Below are 5,646 nucleotides of genomic sequence, written 5' to 3'. Positions count from 1 at the left end.
CTGGCAGTTTTTACTTTAAACATTTTTGTTTTTTACTGTCTCTGGGAGCACTGTTCAGTGGGGTTTTTATTATTCTTTTTTTTCTACCATGCAATTGCACCGGGTGTTCATCTAGTTTAAATAAAACCACGCTGGTATATATATACAACCATAAGCTTTTTTGACTGCAATATAATAATAAAATCATAAGCTAAACCCAATTACCCATCATAGATTCATAATATTTTGAAACGGCGTCGTTTTATGCTATGGCAAAACCCAAAAACTAAAACACGTGTCTCCCTCATTCTGTGTGGACCTAGTAGGTCTTGCCCTCTCTTGCTTCACTCCCAACGGTGCAACATCACCGGTGCGACGGTGATCTCTCCACCGGCGGCTTAATTTTTATAATTCCAATTTCGCGTTCGCTTCACTTCCTCTGGAAATCTCCTTCAATTCGCTGATATTATTGTTGTTTAACTTTAACCACAGCGATGAGAGCGATTGTGAAAATCACCGGAGGGAGATTGGGCAGCGTTTTAGGGTTCTTCAATAGGTTCATTCATTCGCTGCCCCAATCTCCTCCTTTATCTGCGACCATTGATTTTAGTTCTCCAACTTTCTCTTCTTCTTTTGTGGGCTCTATGGAGCTCATGGCTGTCCCAAAACGCAAGGTACCATCTTCACTTCTCTGTCGTTCTAGATTTTATGTTTTTAAAGGGTTTTTCCTTGCTTTCGCAGGTTTCTCCCCATAAAAGAGGAATAAGGAATGGACCAAAAGCTCTTAAACCTATTCCTGTCATAGTCCTATGCAAGTAAGACTCAAGTCTCTTTCCCAATAGTGTTTGCTGTTATCTGTTATCTTCCGCAAATATCTGGTCATTTATTTTTATTCACTATATTAGAGCATTTGAATGTTGGGATTTTGAAATATATAATTATATAAGATTTTAAATATGGGTTGCAGTCGCGGTTGTTGGTATCGCGGATAAATGTGACTGATGCGGTTTTAATTGCAGGTTCTGTTGCGGTCATGTACAGTTAAAAAATGTTAATATTGTAGGTCAAAAATAGGATTCAATCTTGGAGCACCAATGAACAATTGCTTGTTGGCAAAGTCTATGAATATATTAGAGGTATCAAGCCTACTATTAGTTGGTGTTCTGTTATATGGAACCCAGCAATTCCCCTAAGATGTCTTTCATTCTGTGGCTTGCTAAAAGGACCCGAAATTGTTTTTTTGAACAAGGGTTCCCTTTGCCCTTTATGTTCAAATGAGACTGACTCAAATGCTCATTTGTTCTTTTCTTGCAGGAAATCTCTCCAAGTTTGGGCTCACATTCATGATTTGACTCCTTTCTGCAGGCGTTTCACTTCTTTACAGCGCATTACTGACTTTTTAATTAGGGGCAGATCCACATCAGGTGTTCAAGGAAAATTATGTTGTCTGGCTATTGCAATTACAGTCTACTGTATCTGTCTGTCTAGGAACAAGCAGCTGATTTTTGAAGATTATCAATTTTCTGTAATAGAGGTTATTAACAAGATTAAGTTTCTTATGTATAGACAAGCGCACCTGTTGCAATTGTTTTAACATCTTGATATAGGCCTTTTTGTATTAGGAAGACTTTTGATTTTCTCTAACTGCGAGGTATGTCCTGTTTACTGTTGTATCATTTTGGGTTTAATATAATTTACATTTTTCCCAAAAAAAATGTTAATATTGTGCCCAAAGTCAATGTTGTCGACCGTTCTTTAAAACCTATACAGTTCAATTTAGGTGTGAAATTCATCCTGCCTGGTCATATATTAGAAATTTCTCACAACTCCTCGGCGATATCCCTGCCAAAGAAATGGTTCAAGTTTCTGTTTTGGAACAAATTGAAAAACTAATAAGGATCACAAATATGAAAATATATCTTTTTCACTTATTGTTAGTAATATGAGATTCAATAAGTTTTTTTTAAAGTTTATAATAATTTTAGTAAGAGTTAATGCCCAATTGGCTAAAGTATTTTGTTATTGAAGGGAGGGATGGGGTTTCTTAATTTTAGTAAGAGATTTTAAGAAGAGTTTGACCCGATACTAAATTCTCTCGTGTAAAGCTCTTAAATTTTAGTCTACTTTTAGAATATGATTTATTTTTGTTTGTAATGATAAGTTGCACCTATTTTTTGACTTGTAATGAGCACGTGTTTGTTTCTCTTGATTCTTGCATGAAACCTTAAATTCTTATTAAAGAATTCTATTCTTTCTGGTAAATCATCAGTCTTTCAAGACTATGGCATTGTTCTTTCCATCTCTCCTTTTGAGCCTTTTTTTTTTTCAGTTTGTTGAAACTAAAAATTAGATTCAGCAAATTAGGGTTCATCACTAGGGTGAAAACGTTACCCTTGATTTGTGCTAAAGCTAAACTACCTTGATGTTTGGAGTTCAATGAACTATGAACAATGTAAATCATTTTATTTATTACATGTCATTGTCTGCACTTCCCTAAACTATTATACTGTGTTTCTTTCTTGTTTAGCCATTCTTAGCCTCAAATCTCATTCACTGGGATCATCATGCTATGTGCTACCACTTCTAAAGGAATTAATCCATAAAGTCACTAATATGCTCTAGTTTTGTTTAAAAACTGTATGAAGGTTGCAAATAACTGAAATTGTTTTTGTTTCTAGTGCTACTCAAATTGTTCACTGAAGTTAGAAAGTTGCTGACAATATCATTCGTTCTAAATTCTTCCTGATACGTAGGTTGAAGGAGGACAACTCTAAAAAGTAGTTGAGAATCATCAGATCAAAGATTTGGTAGCACTTAAACTAGAGCACCTGCTATATGTAAATTATTTAAGAGTAAATCCTTGAACTTTTTGAGTTTTATGTTTTTGGTTCTTTATCTGGTCTTCATCCTCAAACATTTTTTATGTCAAGTATTTTGATCCTTTCCGTCTAAATCTACCGTTAACTACATAGTACTAATTAAATTGTTATTTTATTTTATTACATTTTCTAGCAGTTAAATACCGTCAAAAATTGCTTAGTAACTAGATTTTTATTTTTTTCTTTTCTCTCTTCCACTCTTACGTAAATTTGCCCCTATATCTCTAAGACTAAATCAAAGCACCCCAACGCTGGAAACAACAACCAATGACACCAGTCACTGCCAAGGACACCTCCACCGCAATTCCCAACACTAGCGACACTTCTAATCTTCTATTATAACCACTCCCGCCCCCAAAATTGTGTTCACTCCTCATAACATTTGTAGAGCTGTTTTGTGGCTTGTTTTATGATTTTTTGCATGTTTGGGTTAAGAAAAGAGAGGTAGCGTGCGGTGGTTCCAAGCATCGTCATCCTCCGATGTCTACTACTTGCTACCAGTCTTCGATGCAGCCCAAGTTGTGTAGGTTCACCCAAACAACAAGATCCACTGTTGCCGCAGCCAAATTCGAGGCTTCTACGGCTAGATCTATGGCCTCCGCAACGAAATCTTGTTTTAATTTTAATGTTTATTTCAAAAGATAATTTTAAAAAAATTTTAATTAAAGAATATTATAAATTATTTATAACTAACATACTTTGTTTTAAATATTGGAGATTTTGATAACTAACATAATTTGTTTTTGAATGTTGGAGATGTTGTTAACTAACAATATTTTGCTTTGACCATTTGAAACAATTAATTGATATGTTATTGTATATTTTAATGTTATTGTCTAACTAACTAACACACTCACCGACCAAGTACAGCATCATTACATTCCTTTGTCATTTTTGTTATCAATCGACAAATATGTATATGCCTGTACTACGTACATAAATCTCTCTAATCTCTCTCCCTCTTTATTCTTGGGTTGTTTATCTTTACGAGTTTAATAATCTTAGTTCCGCTAAGATATTCCCGTTGTATCCTGAAAGGTTTGTGTGGAACATCACGGATAAACCTTTTAGGTCAGTGATTGTCACGCCTCAAGCAATTCAACTGCATTCATGATTTTCGAATTTAGCAACAACAATCTAAAAGGTTTATATCATGGCTGAAGCTGCAAAACTTGTCAACAATGTTGACGCGTCCAACCCCATGCCACTGACTGCAACCTTTGTCAAGCCACCGCCTAACATCTCAAAATTGAGGTCTTCATTGGCCAAAACTTTCATCACTGGTAGGAATGCATTCATACATTGCTGGACATGCATGGAGTTGTCTTCGCTCTTTCCACTCCCAAAACTGATGTCGCTGCTGATGCCAGTCAACTTCAACAAATGGGTTTAGGCCAACAAGGTATGTCGTCACACTTTGTTAAGTGCCTTGTCTAATGATCTTTCCGATGTATACTGCTCCTACAAGGAATCCTAAGAGATATGAGACTCTCTCATACTCAAATACACTGCCGAGGACTTGGTCAAATAGAGATTCATCATTGCCAACTACTACTGTTGGACCATGAACAAAGAAAAAGACGTCAAGGTACAAATCAACGAATACCACAAGCTGCTAGAAGACTTGGAGATTGAAAACATCTCTTTGTGTGACGAGTTCGTTTCTAAACTCTTGATTGAGAAGCTGCCGGAGTCCTGGACAGACTATAAACAACAGTTAAATTACAGGCACAAACAGATGTCATTGTCAGACCTTATCACCCACATTATCATTGAAAATACAAATAGGAAGAAAAACGTTGCAGCAAGGACCAAAGCAATGTCTACCAAGGCAAACTTGATCTTTACATATAATTTAAATCATTCTTATATATTATTGTAAAATAAAAATATTGAGCAATAACAAAAGTCTTATATGATAATAAGTGTTTTTTTCTGTCTATTTATTTTAAAATAAAATATAGACTAATGAAACAACCCGAGTTTTTTATCTTTTATTTTTAAAACATAAAAAAATTAAATAGATTTGAAAAGAGTATATATATTTATATCTTTTAAAACACTTTTTTACATAATATTTTAGTAGTTAAACTTATTTAAATTTTTTATTTTTTCATCGCAATTTTTAGACTTTATTTGTTTTTCACTCGTAAAATTACAACACATAACTAACTCGCCTTAAGCTAGGATATGATAAGAAAGAATGATATATAAGACCAAGATAAGAATAAGATAGGATAAAAATTTGATAAAATTTAATCATATCCAATATTTAGTGTACACCAGATAATAGATCATACAATGATAGAATATAATGTATAATATGTGTTTAAATGACAAAATTATTGTTTCAGTAAAATTATACATAATTATTCATTTTAACACATGTTTGAAGCACACATGTATATAACATTAAATTTACTTAGAATAAAAAATAATTATGATTTATTAAGTACATAATTGTTTGTTTGATTTCAATAATTGTTGAGATATAAAAGTAAGGATTAATAATTGCAATATAATTTTTGATAACATAATTATACTTTTGTTATGAATAATTTATAAATGAATATATTTAGTAATGATAAATAAATATTTACTTATTACATGAAATTAATTAAATATTTATTTATTAATGAATTACAAAAACTATTTGCTACAAATTATTTTAATTTATCAAAACTTGGATGAATTCCCACTCTTTTATATATTATGTGTGGAAACTTTTGTATATACATTATCATAGATTTTGAGCTAGTTAATATTGGGTGAATACGGCAAAGCTATC

At 33.0% G+C, this 5,646-nt stretch overlaps 1 long non-coding RNA gene across 1 annotated transcript; it reads left to right on the top strand.

Moving 5' to 3' along the window:
• Positions 1 to 245: 245 nt before the first annotated feature.
• Positions 246 to 1,655, top strand: LOC114408119. The gene is made up of 4 exons (XR_003665819.1): positions 246 to 653; positions 721 to 794; positions 999 to 1,115; positions 1,294 to 1,655. It is a non-coding gene; the product is annotated as an uncharacterized LOC114408119 (long non-coding RNA).
• Positions 1,656 to 5,646: the final 3,991 nt, after the last annotated feature.

This window comes from Glycine soja, chromosome 4, assembly GCF_004193775.1.
Source record: "Glycine soja cultivar W05 chromosome 4, ASM419377v2, whole genome shotgun sequence".
In the NCBI taxonomy this organism is placed as follows: Eukaryota; Viridiplantae; Streptophyta; class Magnoliopsida; order Fabales; family Fabaceae; genus Glycine; species Glycine soja.
The sequence above is the reverse complement of the archived record's forward strand: the minus strand, read 5'-3'. Positions and strand labels throughout refer to the sequence as shown.